Source organism: Rattus norvegicus, chromosome 2, assembly GCF_036323735.1.
Source record: "Rattus norvegicus strain BN/NHsdMcwi chromosome 2, GRCr8, whole genome shotgun sequence".
NCBI classification, from domain to species: Eukaryota; Metazoa; Chordata; class Mammalia; order Rodentia; family Muridae; genus Rattus; species Rattus norvegicus.
This window is the reverse complement of record NC_086020.1, coordinates 132,871,839-132,888,352: the sequence shown is the minus strand read 5'-3', so window position 1 is coordinate 132,888,352 and position 16,514 is coordinate 132,871,839. Positions and strand designations below refer to the sequence as shown.

At 35.1% G+C, this 16,514-nt stretch overlaps 1 protein-coding gene across 4 annotated transcripts in view; it reads right to left on the bottom strand.

Annotated features, from left to right (window-relative positions):
- Tgap1l12 (GTPase activating protein testicular GAP1 like 12) overlaps nt 1–3,763 on the bottom strand; it is a 697,215-nt gene extending 693,452 nt beyond the window's left edge. Inside the window, exon 1 of one of the 4 annotated variants that reach the window (XR_005500942.2) lies at nt 3,397–3,759. The gene's annotated coding sequence lies outside the window, so the exon portion shown is untranslated. Of the gene's footprint in view, nt 1–3,396 lie in introns of all 4 variants that reach the window. The other 3 variants (XM_063282873.1, XM_039103653.2, XM_039103652.2) reach the window with 3 other exon arrangements.
- Between the last annotated feature and the right edge of the window lie 12,751 nt (nt 3,764–16,514).

Sequence of the window (16,514 nt, the reverse complement as noted above, 5' to 3'; positions counted from 1 at the left end):
TAGTGATGTCTATTATTAATTAACTATAATTCAGCCAAATATGTTAAATTTTCTTTTAATCTTCATACCATGTGATGAGTATATCTTGAATATGTATCAAATATTTAGAGAGCAATTATGGAATTGTGTTCAGGGAAAAACCACAATGAAAAAAGGTAGTGAAATTCACTAAACCATTGTTTACTTTGAAAATAGCCAATTACTATTGCCTGACTGACAGTCATTTTCATATAATTAGCTGCTCAATTAAGCACAATGTGTTTTTATGTAAATTGGCTTTCTGTACCAGAACCAGGAAAAGCAATACATTTCAGTATGGCAGAAAACAGCCCTAACAAAACATAAAACTCTGAGTGAGGCCAATAATTGGAATTATTATTTATTCTGATTCAAGTGACTTTCTCCTTAATACTGTCTAGTTCCATCACTTTGCATTTTAAAGAAATGCATAAAGCTGTTTTGCAGCCCCTATATTCAGTGAGAAGCATATTTCATAGACCAATTACAGTAAATATGAGAATTTACTCAGCATATTTGGAGAAAAATTTCTATTTGATTTCATATTTTCACTAGATTTTTCTAATTTACCAATGAATGAGTTTTAAATACTTTTTTGGGAGCACTAACATTTAAATACATTCTGATTTGTTTAAACACCCCAATACTTTCTGCAGTGTGCTGTTATTTTGGCCCCGGCTTCATCAGTTGCTGTCTGTCTCCTTGATTACAAGTGCAACGATAAATGGAGTAAAATGCAATAAACATGGAAGACGAGCAATTGCTGTTTGCTTCCAACTATGTGCTTAAAGATGTTTCCATTTATTATCAAATTATTACATCCTGCCAACATCCAAAATGAGATGAAACGATACACAAAATCGCAGCACTTATCACTGAGAGCCGAGCGGCTGCCTTCACTGCCTAGAGTGTGCTCGTATACATTAGAAAACCGTGTGATGGGTGAACTTAAGCTGCTTCAAGAGGGAGAATTTGCCTTCTTATCATTTCCTCCATCTGTGCTTCCTGCACTGTGATTCAAAAATCATAAAGTTTTCAAATAACGGTGCAATTGTAACAGTTCGTATGAGATTTTCCAGGTGGTACATCCTAATATACTTCATCTTGCCAGTTTTCCAGTTTCAGAGCTTTTCAACAGTGTCTGTAAACCACGAGTCATATCTAAAACTGTCTTAATTTTAGTAGTTGATTCTATGATCTGATGCTCGTCATCTTCCTATTAAAGAGTCCTTTTATGGTTTTGAAGATTTTTAAATAGAATGGTGTACATTTACTTGGATAATTCTATGCTTTAAGGTAATTCTACGCTTGCACATCATAGATTGTTCAGCTAAAAAAAAAAAAGGTACCTGAGGTTTAATGTTAATTTTGTGATAAGGCTTATCTGACTAAATATATTCAATGTTATCTCATGGACACATTGGTAATGGTCTCAGATCTTTGAAATCTACTTCCGTTTATAATATATATTGCTTTCCTCATAAGCTGACTCACAGTCATTCTAACTATTGTTGTGAAATCATCAGTCTTACAATGTTCTCTACGGAATATACAGCAGTTCATAGGTATGAAGATTAGTAAATGCTAGTAGCTTTAATTCCCAGAACACTTTATACTTTGAAATCTCTATTATTGTTTTCTTGTCCAATTAAGCATGTTAAATTAATTTTCCTGTCCTGTGAAATCTATTTCCCACATCATGCTGAGAAGCAAACTGCTTTCTACCCAGGCATGCCTTTAATACCAACACAAGGGAGAGTTTCAGTTTGAGTTTCAGGCCAGCCTGATCTCCAGAGCAATATTCAGGACAACCAGGGGTACACAAAGAATCCTGTCTTTTAAAAAATGGAAGAGGAAAAGAAGCAAGTGAAGAGGAGGAGGAAGAGGAAAAGAAGCAAGTGAAGAGCAGGAGGAAGAGGAAAAGAAGCAAGTGAAGAGGAGGAGGAAGAGGAAGAGAAGCAAGTGAAGAGGAGGAGGAAGAGGAAACGAGGCAGAACCGTAAAGAGCTTTCTCATTCCATGCTTAGAGGAATCATTTTTTTGTGCAATTGATTCATTTACATATATTTATATTTAAGTAGTGAAACAACACTTGTAAACATCAGGAAAAGAATATTGAAATAAGGTTTATTGAAGAAATTATGTCGATATTTAATATTTATATGCTTACTCATAAACAAAGTTAATACTAAAATAGCAGATAACACTCTGGCAGTTTACCTTTGGAAATCGTTCACAATATATAGTAAGGGTATTATATGCAACTGGCTAACTTCAATAAAACACTGATATAAATCAGTACTCTGTGTAGCTCGAATGTCAACATATCAATGCATCATGCAATAAATAGTAAGAAAAGTAATTAACAGTCATAGCACATGCTATATTTCATAGAGATCAAGAGAGAGAGAGAATTTAGTTTGCAGATTTTGTGATATTAATATTTTATATCTGTATATTATGTATACATAAATCAACAAAAGTATCTTATGTAGAGGAAATAATTTATCATATTAAAAATAACATAGTTTTCTTTATGTTCCCTTCATTCCTAGACAGTTAAAACGGCTACTCTTGGAAGAGGTCACTTTAAACACAGATTTTTTTTTTCTAACCAGATTACTACAAATGCATTAGATGTCTGCTCACTACTAAGAATTAATTAACTAAGTATATTTTAAATATTTGTCATTGCTAAGAAATTTAGTACTGATTTCCATACACTATGATACATATCATTTTAACAATCTCAGTAATTAAATGTTTTAGTTTTCATCAATGCAAGAAGAAATTAATTTCAATGTTTTTCAAAGCAGCTACACTTTGATGGACCTGCTTCTATGAAACATTTGGTAATCATGCATGGCATGCAAAGAAGTAACAAGCTTTTAGATCATCTTCTATCAAATGGAATATTTGCTAAATATTTTAAGCAATTATGTTTGGGAATGACATGCATTTGGCCAATTTTCATCACATTATTGTTTAACATTCTTCTTACTCATGCCAAATAAATAAATAGAGAATAAAATTAAATTTGGTCTGTAAAAAGTAATGAGGATTCTTGATTTCTGTCTTAATGGCTTGATGCATGCATGCACTTCCTCTTACATTCTTTTGGGCTTCCCTCATATTATAAACATATCATTAAATGTATGCAATTGATATTAAGGTAACTAGATGTTAGATAGCCTCCAATCCAATTTCTAATAACTAAATCAGAATTACTTAACCTAGACTAATATTAAGATATTGAACTAATCCATCAACATCATGGCCTTCTCTCTCAGAGACATTCAAACACATTCAGATCTGCAGGATCTGCTTGGAGCCCATATTTTCAGATTCTATAACGAAGTAAGGAAGTAGTTGGACTTACAGGTCTTGGTGTCTTTCCTAGGCATCAGGGATTGCCACGAAGGGTTTAAAGACGATGCAACTCTTATGAGGATGATTGTTGAGACAGCAAGGCCGTCTGGGAAACTGGAGCCTCATATCGGGGGAATGTGAGCTTTGATTTTGTTTATCAAGGAGGATTTCACCAAAGTTAGGAAAACAATGCTGGCCGGTAGAGAGCCAACTGTCACTAGTGCTGGTGCCGTTGCTCCATATGATGTCACTCCGCCAGCCCAGAGCACTGGTCTAAGGGCCTGAGAAAACCTTTCTCTCTAAGCTTTAGACATCACGATTATAATCTCCAGGGAAACCGCTGAATGATATCCATGAGATAAAATCTGGAGAAAAACTGGAAGCCAGTAAAGTCACATTGATGAATATCCCTTGCCCTTTCAATTTTGGGCCAATAACCTAATGTTAGGCAAAAGCAATTCTAACACAGAAGACATCGCACTTTTCACTCTCACTTCATAGAGAGTGTCCTATTTTCTCGCCAGCGTTTTTCACCCAATTGTTTGCTCGGCTATTCCCTCAGTATCATACTCTATCATCAGCGGACACAAAAAGGTCCAGGCATTGTTTGTAGCGACTGAGAAACCCTTCCCACTTGCTGAAAAAGTCAAGGCCTTCTTGAATGTTCAACCTGTATTTGAGGCTGTTCCTCTGTGGTGACTGCCACCACTTCTGTTACTGCTTTCCCAGCCAAGGTTGAAGCCAAAGACAGGTCATAAAAATCAAATAAAGATATGAAATTTATTCTCTTTGACGTTCCCCTCAACGTTACCAGTTTAGTCAGTTTAATCAGAGACACAAGTTAGGAAATAAAGGCTACAACTCTTAAAACCAAAGATGTTAGCCTTGAAAAGTAAGTCGCAGAAAACACACTTAAATTCATATACGTATATTTTCTGCATAATTTGCTACAAATGTCAATAATGCAATCACATGCCACATATGAAAGATTTATGTCAAGGTCAGACTGTACATACTTGTATGGTTGGGTCATCTGATTAGGCTCAGATAAGAACATTTGTGTCTCCCTGTGACACCTTCCCTGTGCAAAATCTAAAGTCTGTTGTGTTCTTCACATGCATATGGTGCTGCTCATACTGACTGGTGCATTCTGCTTCCAGTCAGTTTAAGGGACCAGATACTACCACTTAACATGTAGAATAATAATGACAGTTTCATTCTCATGGTTGGACATGTATTGATTTCAGTGAACAGCTTCAGGTCTATGTAAGTTAATTCTATGACAACAGCAGACTGGATATATAGCCAAATTATCTCACTCTGAAGGAAGGTTGTTACAAAAATCCCTGTTTTCTAAAATGGCATGTGTATGGTTGAAATTTATATTTTAGTATTCTGAAGGCAAAATAACAATTTTGTGGTATCAAATATTTAATAATCCCGTATATTGACTTACATGGAACTAAATAAGGCACAGTCCTTCAGTAGTCCTGGAGTGCTTACTTCTAAAACACTTAGAAGTAGGGTAAGACAAAGTGATCAATTACAAAATATTGCCCACATTGTGATTTTGGCAAACAAATGCAGTTTTCAACGATACTATATCAGAACACTTAGTACTTTTCCAAGCAATTATCCCTATTACCAAGAGCTGCTAATGAAATACACTAAATACTTGGATTCTAAATTTTTCTAATGTGTCTCATTACTATTTTGGGTGTTCATTCAGTTGCTGTCATTAGAAAATACACAGAACCTGAATAGGAACATGCTTTTAGCTGTATTCTCTGGATTATACTATTTTCTCTCTCAGTCTCTCTTTTTCCCTTATATTTTTCTTTTCTCTGTGTATCTCTTTTTCCCAACCTTTTCCTCTCTGAAAATCTCTCTCTTTCCCTATGTCTCTGACACACAGATGTACGTATGCACACACACACACACACACACACACACACACTCACACACACAATGACTTCACCACATGAGACATTCACAGCAATTTAGCAATAGTTAAAATTTCAAACATTTGATAAGTAGGCTGGAAAATTTAATTTAGCTTGTTCTTCATAATTGAATGAAGTAGGTCTTAATAGCATGCAAGATTGAACACTGAGATTTGGGAAAGAAATAGGTCTCACCCTTTGATGGAGAGCCTGCAAAAGATGGAGGGCTATGGTGGTCAGGTTTTATGCTTTAAAAAAAAAAAAAACTAGCTGTTATTGCAATGATATTTCATTTGGGATTTTAAATTGTTTATATATTTACGTGTCAGAACCTCTACAAGTTTGTCTCATTGCTAAGAAAGTGAGAGTGATATTAGTGAGTTAATAAGTGATTTTATCTCAGTATTTCTACCATTCAGCTGTATTGAATGAACAAGTTTCTTCTGAGTTCCCCCAGTGGAATGAATTAGAATAATGCATGAATTGCTCCAGTATCTGAGTTCCTTACTTTACAAATGTTCATTATATTTTGCTGTATTTTATTTTAATTTTTGTATCCTCCTGTGTCTATAAAAATGAGAATCACAAAATACATTGTATGAGCTGTGCCATTTACTTGGTGTGGAAAATTAAGATCTGCTCTTGAAATAAAAGCTATTTTAAGTGCTATGTTTAATTTTATTAATACTTAAATGTTTTTATTAGAATAACATGACACTTAATTGCTGAATAATGCTGAAGAATATTGAACATTTTCTGTAAATAAGTACTTCATTTACTTACAAATTCTAAATATGAATTTAACTGAATGTTTGCAGCATATCAGTGTTCTCTTCAGAGCAGTAGCTGTAAGTTCATCTATAGGCTCAGCTGTATTCTACAGCACATCTTTTCTGTGAACTCTAACATTGAAAAAAAATCAAGGTGTTAAAATTTTAATGAGTCCTGAGCCATTTCCTTCCTGGCTCAGGGTTAATTATCATCTCTGTGGTTAAGTCTGACTAAATTCTCTCAAAGTTTATTATGGGTTTAGTTCCCAGTGATGAAGACCTTAAGTTTATTCAAACTTTCAGTAATTTTCTCAGGTTATTTTCTCATCTCAAGGAGTTATTTTTCTAGGAAAATTCATGTTATTACCTAACACATATGCATATATAAGTGTTTTTATATCTCAGTCATTCTAATTGGCAACCCCACAGGAACACCAACAGTGTCAACCAACCTGGACTCGTTGGAGTTACCAGGGACTGAGACACCAACCAAAGAGCATACATATGCTGTTCCGAGACCTACAACACATATGTAACACAGGGCTGCCATATATGGCCTCAGCAGAAGATGATGTGCCTAATCATGCCCAAACTTGATTGGCAGAATGGAGAAGTAAGGGGAGTGTCTACCCCATCAAATGTGAGGCAGAGTGTGGGTGAAATGGGATAAGTAGTCTAAGACGGGGGACAGGGAGAAACATTTGGGATGTTAATTAATTAATCAATTTAAAATTGATATTGGGACAATTGATGGCATTAATTATGTTTTTGCACATGAAAATGTAATAAGAGGATGCAAGACTCATTAGGAAAATCCAAATCCATAGAAACCTTCCTATTTTTCCAGAGCAAAGATAAATTCATTTACCCTGTTGAGCTTAAAATGACATGTCAGCCAAGCAGATGTATTTTCTTTTTATCATATTATATGAGACCAGAGAGTCTAGATAATTCTATAATTCTCAGATTCAGACACCCTAAAAGCTTTTTGCTAGTATTTTAACGTAAGTTTATGCTCTCGGCAACCTTCAATGCGGCAGCAATGGACAACTAATCATATCTGACATTGAAGATGGATGTCTTGTCAGCAGTGTTCAATTTCTTATCTATTCTACTTATAAAGATTCTTTGTACATCTCATAAGAATATTGTCATTGTTGTTGCTGCAGACATTTTCATCAGGATATTGAATTTCTTTAGAAAATCATGCTATGGAGTATTGCCAAACATAATAAACTACGAAGAGTACTTGAACTGCTTGCAAATGATACGTTTTAGAAACTGATTAGCATTCAGTCATAAGCATGCAACATTTTAAAGCAGAACTGCAGAACCAAAAATGTAATTTTTGTCCATAGTAAATATCATGCAAAAATTTCCAGATTAAGTATAATGATATTTCATGTTTACATAAAGCTTCATTCTTTCATAAATTTCTGGCTGAAATAGTTTCTGAAAATGATTTTTAGGTTTTTCACATATTTCTGAGAAATTCTTAAAAGAATGAAGGATATTAAATACTTTCTTCATCATTTATGTGTGTTCCTGTGTGTGTTGTATATACATATTTAATTGTCTATATTTATACATATTTAAATGCATATATAATGAAACTGTGTAAGCACCTGTGTTTATGTCCCATCACTTTTATTTTGTTAAAAACACTCTTACTGAACTTGGAGCATGACAATTTGGGTAGACTGGATGGTAAGAAAATCTCAGGCATTCTTGTACATAAATTCTTATTTGTCGACAGGAGACTTACAGATGGATTACCAGCTTAGATTTGTTTTTTGTGTAAATATAAAATTTGATCTTATGTGTTCATTCTTGAACAGTAAGCACTTGACTGAAGTATCTCTCTTTCCTGTAATCATTTCTTTTAAATAAAATATCACTGTTTTCTTTCATATTTCTTTCTGTTCCTATGTTGCATCTGAATCATGACTAATAATATTCTTATATGACTGGCCGTTTTACTAGGTTCTAATCGTGTCATATGTGACCTACTCTTTGATGCAATTGTCTCTATACAGAAATAAATATCATTTATCTGAATTATAATAAATACTAAACGTGAATGTGTCAAAAGAATAACACCTAGCTACATATTGTGTCTTGAGTACTACAGTGGTCACCCCTGTGAACACCTAAAATGCTTGTGCTATTAGCCTCTCAGTTAAGTGTACGTGTGGATTAGAAGAAGGGAGAGGTTTTGCCCTATGTTTATTTCTCAATTGGTTTCTTTACCATCATCTTGGGAATAAACAAAATTTTCCAGTCTAAATATTGACAGCATTTCTGGTCAAAGGTGATTCTTTTTTGTTTACCTAGACAATGCTTTTTGTTTGTTTGTATGTTTGATTGTTTTTTTGGTTGTGGTTTGTTTTTATATAATCTACAATTTTATTTCCTGTTTATGTTGGGGAAGGGTAAGTCATTTCAGTGGACTGATATCAAGTCAATGTTTTAAAAATGTACAAAAATTAATGCTTCTTTTCTTCTCTCTCGCAGATCTTTCTTAAGATTCTTCTGAATACTCTACAATTTTCCGAGATTTCAATTTTCTGGGAAAATATTTAACCATAACAGAAGTTTGAATACCATATTTGCAACAATACTGGAGACTCCTTTAGAGATCCAGATTCTGAAATACACTACTATATGTCTTTGCAATTAAGAAACATTTGCTATTGTTTTCTCTTGATACTAAATAAAGATTTCCATCTGAATGCCAGGTTAGGCAGAGGTTTGTAAACATAATGTAATTAGGACAGCTTTCATTTTACCAATTAGGCTAGTAAGAGGAACAGAATTCTCTGTATAGGAAGCAATTAAAATGATTTGCATTATCTATTTGCTTAGGAAAAAGAGTCTTTTCACCTAAGGGAAATATTAAACAGATACTCAGATATATGATAGGATTATGTATCAATAAACTCAGTGTAAATTGAAAAGACCTTTAATATTGCTCACCTACTGAGTATCATAATTTAACAAAGCAATGCACTGGAATCTGCAGTGTAAAAATAGTACTGTTTATTTAACTTGATGCAACAGTGATTGACGTGGACCTGCAGGAGGCTGCCGCTCTACCCAGGTCTTAAGAGAATACCATACCACCTGGGAAGAAATGCATTTTGAAAATTTGAAGAATAGTTCTAATTTAGTCTCAGCCCAGATTGCAAGTAAAAGCATAGAATAGTGAAGCTGGAATATACGTGTTGGGTTCAAAGAGTGAAATAAAGTGGTACTTGCAACAAGTATATTTAATACTAAGAGAGGAGTATGCTTGAAATAATTATATAAAAATCACCAAAGGGAAACATCAAGACTACATAAAGTTTAAACTGGTAATTTGTTTAAATTAAAAAATAAGATTTAAGTACTATTTAAAATAATGAAGCAATGTTATTTTTCAAGACACATTTGATGGATTTATGACATACTGGTAGTTATAATATTTTAGCTAACACGTAAAAATTAATATTTACTTAGAAACTTCAGTTATTCCTAAAAACTACTTATACTCCTGAATGCATCACATGAAAACACCTAATCTGCAACCTAACTCAGGATCATATTAAAATTTATATCAGTATTTTAACTAATTGGCAAAATATAAATATAGTTAGGTCCTTGATGTTCTTTCTCATTAATAATTTCAGTCGTAATCCTGTATCTATTACTATGTTTGACCACTTGGTATTGGTTTCAAAGATTGTTATTCAGAGACTTGGAAAATGGTTCGTTTCCCTGACCAAGAATGAAACCAAACTTGACCTTCAGAACACTTGTTAAAATCATACATAGAAGACAGCCAAGTGCAATCCCAGCACTCCAGACCCTGGGTAAGCTGCATCTCTCAACTCTTTCTAAATGTTGAACTCTTATTTTCAAGACATGGTGTATCTATGAACAAGGTAGAGAGTAATCAAGTAAGAAATCCAAAGTGAAATGACTCTCACATGCATACACATAAACACACACACACACACACATACACACACACCCCCACACACACATGTATATACAATTACACCAAACATGCCTGTATGCATTTCACATGTACAAATACATGCCCATAACATATACAAATGCAACTATATACACATATGTGCATCTATACGTTCATTTGAACAAATACATGTCAATATCATACAAATAAATGAATCTGCACACACATGCACACACAAATGTCATACAAGCATGTGCACACACATATATTTGAACACACGTATACATATAAATGCACAACAAGCACTCACACACACTAAAGTAAATTTTTAACAAAATAAAGGTAGTATTATCTTGGTTATCTGCCACTGTATAAAAGAAGTTTAATAGTGAATTCGAGACACTATTCGAGACAGTTGTATATTTTGATACCAACAATTTTAGTTCTAACCACAAATTGAATAGATTAACCAAAACACATAATTAGTTGGCCATAGACTAAGAATAACACAATAGTTTGTTCTTCCTGTTGAGTTTCCATAGTATTGCATTGCTTTTATTCTATTAATCAGTAATTATTCAGCCTGAAATTTGGCAGACATGAATGTATTATAGCTCTGACCTTCTGTATTTTGTTGTTGAAACGTAGCATTGATTGATAGGTAAACTACAAATTTTTTAATTATTCCTCAACTTGACTACCTTACGTATATTTGATTTCCTAATTCATTTTGTAATCACTTAATTACAGTGTATTATTGAAGGTGAAGTGAGTGAATCAACTGCCTCCTATCAGAAATTTCTAATTTCAACAACTGATTCAAGTAAATAATGGTGATCTGGTAAGGATCCAACACTTGGTGGTATAATTCACTTTGGGAAGACAATGCTGGCATACTCTTCTGGTCCAGCAACGAGGAATCCCTCCACAATGCAAATATTTTTGTATAAATATTGAAAATCTTTATAATATGAATCCCAAAATGAGTTTGTTTTGATTAGTAGATTTTGAAATCAGCTCTATTACCTATTGCATTAGTACACTTTCTTGGAAAATATCATCGTGAGTGAGGTAATCCAATCACAGAAAAACACACATGGTATGCACTCATTGATAAGTGGCTATTAGCCCAAATGCTTGAATTACCCTAGAAGCCTAGAACAAATGAAACTCAAGACGGATGATCAAAATGTGAATGCTTCACTCCTTCTTTAAAAGGGGAACAAGAATACCCTTGGCAGGGAATAGAGAGGCAAAGATTAAAACAGACACAGAAGGAACAACCATTCAGAGCCTGCCCCATATGTGGCCCATACATATACAGCCATCCAATTAGACAAGATGGATGAAGCAAAGAAGTGCAGACCGACAGGAGCCGGATGTAGATCGCTCCTGAGAGACACAGCCAGAATACAGCAAATACAGAGGCGAATGCCAGCAGCAAACCACTGAACTGAGAATAGGACCCCCGTTGAAGGAATCAGAGAAAGAACTGGAAGAGCTTGAAGGGGCTCGAGACCCCATATGTACAACAATGTCAAGCAACCAGAGCTTCCAGGGACTAAGCCACTACCTAAAGACTGACCCTGGACTCTGACCTCATAGGTAGCAATGAATATCCTAGTAAGAGCACCAGTGGAAGGGGAAGCCCTGGGTCCTGCTAAGACTGAACCCCCAGTGAACTAGACTGTTGGGGGGAGGGCGGCAATGGGGGGAGGATGGGGAGGGGAACACCCATAACGAAGGGGAGGGGGAGGGATTAGGGGGAAGTTTGCCCGGAAACCGGGAAAGGGAATAACACTCGAAATGTATATAAGAAATACTCAAGTTAATAAAAAAAAAAAAAAAAAAAAAAAAAAAAAAAGAACCAGGCTTAGATCCTGAAAAGTTCCAGGTGGAAGGCATATCAAGCACTCCTCAGAAACAGAGCAGGTTCCTAAAGTGTATTTCCCAGGTGCAGCTCCTTTAAGAGAAACCTACCACTTTACAAACAAATCTGCAGAGGGGCAGCATGTAGAGGCTGAAGTTCAGTCTCTTTGGAATTTTGGTGGGAATTGCACTGAATCTGTTGATTGCTTTTGGTAAGATGGCTGTTTTCACTATGTTAATCCTGCTGATCCATGAGCATAGGAGATCTTTCTATCTTCTGAAGTCTTCAATTTCTTTCTTCAGAGACTTGAAGTTTTTGTCATACAGATCTTTCACTTGCTTGCTTAGCATCACACCAATATATTGAATATAATTTATGACTATTGTGAAATGTCATTTCCCCTAATTTCTTTTTTTAAATTTTTTATTAGATATATCCCTTTACTTACATTTCAAATATTATTATTACCCTTCCTGGTTTCCTGTCCATAAGCCCCCATTCTCTCCCCTCCCCCTCCCCATACGGTATTGCCCCTATACATCACCCTTACTTCACCCCATATTCCCCTGCACTGGGGGTTCAACCTTGGCAGGACCCAGGGCTTCCCCTTCCACTGGTGCCCCTAATTTCTTTCTCAGCCTGTTTATACTTTGAGTAAAGGAAGGCTACTGATTTGTTTGAGTTAATTTTGTATCCAGCCACTTTGCTGAAGTTGTTTATCTCTCATGAATTTTTTGGGTCACTATTGTATCATCTGCAATGAGTGATATCTTGACTTTCTCCTTTCTAATTGGTATGCCTTTGATTTCCTTTTGTTGCCTAATTGCTCTGGCTAGAACTTCCAGTACTATCAACCAGAGCCCGAAGTTTCAGTAGCTACAGTTTCTTCTAAGTAGTGCAGGGTTCCAGAGAAAAGTTAAGAAAAAACATGATAGAGAAAGACCAAACTTGGGTCCATGCAGGACAAGTCTACAACTACCTAGAGTCAGAACTGAGAAGACCAGAGCAAGGAGATAGCAGCCAGGACAATGTGCTAGCTGAGTGGAAGAGAGATGCCAACTACTGACAGTAGAAAGATCTATAGGTAAAGTAGGCCAAGTCCTGAAAGCCCCAAATGTCTGAGCTTGTAAGTTATTAAAAAGAAAAACAATAATAGAGAAAAGAAACTATATAAATAGTCATAGAAACTGGTTTAAATTGGTAAAATTAAGTCCTCAGAGAGATAAATACATTTAAAGAAATAAGAAATATAGACATAAGAGGCATAGTGATGCAGAGCTGTTGGGTACTATACAGTGCCTTTTGAAATGGCTTAAAGATAGAAACCAAAGAGAAAGACACATTACTACTTAGGGCTACAATTACATTGATAATCCTTGTTTTAATCTCGAGACTCTGATGACTTCTTATGCCTTCTCAAGGAAATGCATTTTCGAGAGACAAGAAAAAGGAAAAAAAAATCCAGAAAATACCTTAGAAGAAAATGTATAAAAGTTTTTAAATTAGAATGAAAATACTAAAATGGTAGAGATACATAAAAGGAAAAAAGATCAAATTGGAGAGAAGCCTTGGAATAAAATTGGAAAAAGTATAAATAAAAGGGAGGAAGATAATTAGAGACAGAGGAAAAAAGACCAGAAGTCATACTAGCACCTTGCTAGTATGGCTAACAAGACTGCAAAATGGTAGTCTATAGCTGATATACAATAACCAAAATATAAGAGCCAAAGATATTAAACAAGACATTTAAAGATATGAAGAAAAACAAGCAAACAAAAATAAAATAAAACAACAATGAAAACGGATGTTTTGGCAAACTGCTGTAAAGGAGAGCAAAATTAAATTTATAAATATATGAGATTAAAAGTAAATGCTTAATGAATACAGAGGCAAATATAACAATTTCTCAAGATTCCTGGGATCCAACTTGGCCACTTCAAATTGTATTTATACAGCACCTAGGAAATGAACATAATCTTGAGTAAAATAAATTCTAAAATGTATTAAATAGAACCAAAATGTCAAATAGAAAAATTATTGCCTGACTGAGACATGAAAGTGTCTCCAGCCTTGAATTCAGGTAAGCATAACCAATAAATATTGTCGGCTACAGAATTCTCAAGACTTATGCTATCCTCTCAAAAGGCATAAATAGAAATTTATATTGCAGTTTGTTTATATATTCCAAACTAACTTATAAAGACATAACTTGTCTCCTTAAGCAGAAAGCAGAGAATCATCTTGGCTAAATTGTTTATACTACACATTCTATACATATATTAATTTAACATTGAGTATTACCTGAATGTTGACAGAGAAAAATAACCAGAAAAGGAGCCTTAAAAAGTCTTGAGAATGGTAGAAGTATACTGATACTCTGAGACATATTTATTCTAGCATCTTGCTTCATCCAACTTCATACTACCTCATTAGGTCTTTTAACAAATCTTGCTTTCAGGACAGCTTCAAAACAGCTAGCTAGGTCATCTGGCTTCATAGGCTGTCTCAGTTAAGCCTTTAACTTTCTCATACAGAGCATATAGAAACTGACAGCAAGTGCTACAGTTAGCTTTCTTAAGACTGACCAGCATCTCAATTGTTTGTAGGCACCCCAAAGGCGAATGTTGCCCCAAATCAGGAAGAAGCATTTGTAAAAGAGTGATACCCCTATTCCCAAGAGATGGGATGGATGGTTTTTGGTTGTTCAATGAATGATGGAGGCTTGTCATCATTTAAAGAGGGTGGTTACAAGTTACTATGGTCTTGATCAAGGAGGGAGAAAAATAAGGAAGTTAGTTTCAGGGATTTACTTTTCTCCTTTTTCTTTCCTCTATCCTGCTTTCTCTGCTTTCTAGTGTTAGGGAAAAGGAAAGGGAGTAAAGGGATGAAAAGGGAAAGGTATATAGCAATAATATAAGAATAAAGGTTACTGAATCTACTCTTAAATGGTAAAGCTATTATTACTAGCCAAAAAACTTAAATTGGTAAAGAGCATTGTAAACTTATACAAAACTAAGATTATAACTGGATACATTGGTATGTATCCTTGTCTACTGATACAAAGCAAGGTTACACTTAGTTACAATATACTATGTATCAACTCTTTTTAAGGTATTGTATCTTTATCTTAAAAATTCAATATTATGCTCTAGTCCCTTTGAAAGCTGCTGGTTTCTCAGAAGTTGCCAAATTAATATGGACTGGACATTGTGAAAGTAAGGTTTCCTTGATAGTTTTCATAATTGTCATTATTGTATATAGTTTATTATTGTAAAAGAAAGAGGCTTTCATTGAACTAAAAGGGGAAATTTAATATATCTCTTGTGCACTGTGTAAAACCATTCACCTGTCAATACAAGCCTAGGGCCAACAAGCTGAGGAGGGAGGATTGGAATGTGGGATATCTGGCACAGAGATAGAATTCTGGAATTGAATCAGGCACTGTGAAATTTGCCTTGACAGAGAGGAAGATGGTAACATGAAACTGAGGACAAGGTAGCCAGCCATGTGGTGGGACATAGGATAGAATAAACAGGACAATTAAGTTATGAACTAGTCCAAGTTTATGACATAAGCATGTATTCATAAATATCATTATTTTTAAGACTTATCATTTCAAGGAACTTATGAGTGGGTGGGAAAGCCTGTAGTCACAGGCACTTCATGTTATTCAATTTGTATGCATGGAACCTATCTTAGTTAAAGTTTTATTGCTGTGAAAAGACACCATGACCAAGGCAATTCTTTTTTTTTTTTTATTAACTTGAGTATTTTTTATATACATTTCGAGTGTTATTCCCTTTCCCGGTTTCCTGGCAAGCATCCCCCTCCCCCCTCCCCTTCTTTATGGGTGTTCCCCTCCCCATCCTCCCCCCCCTTGCCACCCTCCCCCCAACAATCTAGTTCACTGGGGGTTCAGTCTTAGCAGGACCCAGGGCTTCCCCTTCCACTGGTGCTCTTACTAGGATATTCATTGCTACCTATGAGGTCAGAGTTCAGGGTCAGACCAAGGCAATTCTTAAAAGAACAACATTTAATTGGACTTGACTTACAGGTTCAGAGGTTCACTTTTCATCAAGGCAGGAACAGGACAGCATCCAGACAGGCATAGTGCAGGAGGAGCTGAGAGCTGTATATCTTAAACTTAAGGCTGCTAGCAGAATACTTGCTTCCAGGAGCAAGGATGAGGGTCTTAAAGCTGACATGCACAGTGACATACCTACTCCAACAGGGCCCACCTTCTTATTCTGCCACTCCCTGGGCCAAGTATATACAAAGCATCACAGCACCATATAAGAGAAGTGTATAATTAATGGTTAACTTACTCATCTCTCTCTCTGTTTTTCTTTCCGGAGCTGTTCTTTCTTCCAATCGCTTAAATTCTAAAATTACAAGTCTTATAAATGATCATTCTATAAAGGAAATAAAGACATTCCCACCAGACTGTGACACCTGCTTTGGGAGTAGTAATATGCTGTGTACTCTCATTCCTTGACTTTTTACTTCTCCCATGTAAACACAAGCCTCCTATTTCTATTCTGAAAGAAGTTTTGTAGTGTAGCTGATGGCATTCTAGTAATTCAAGTA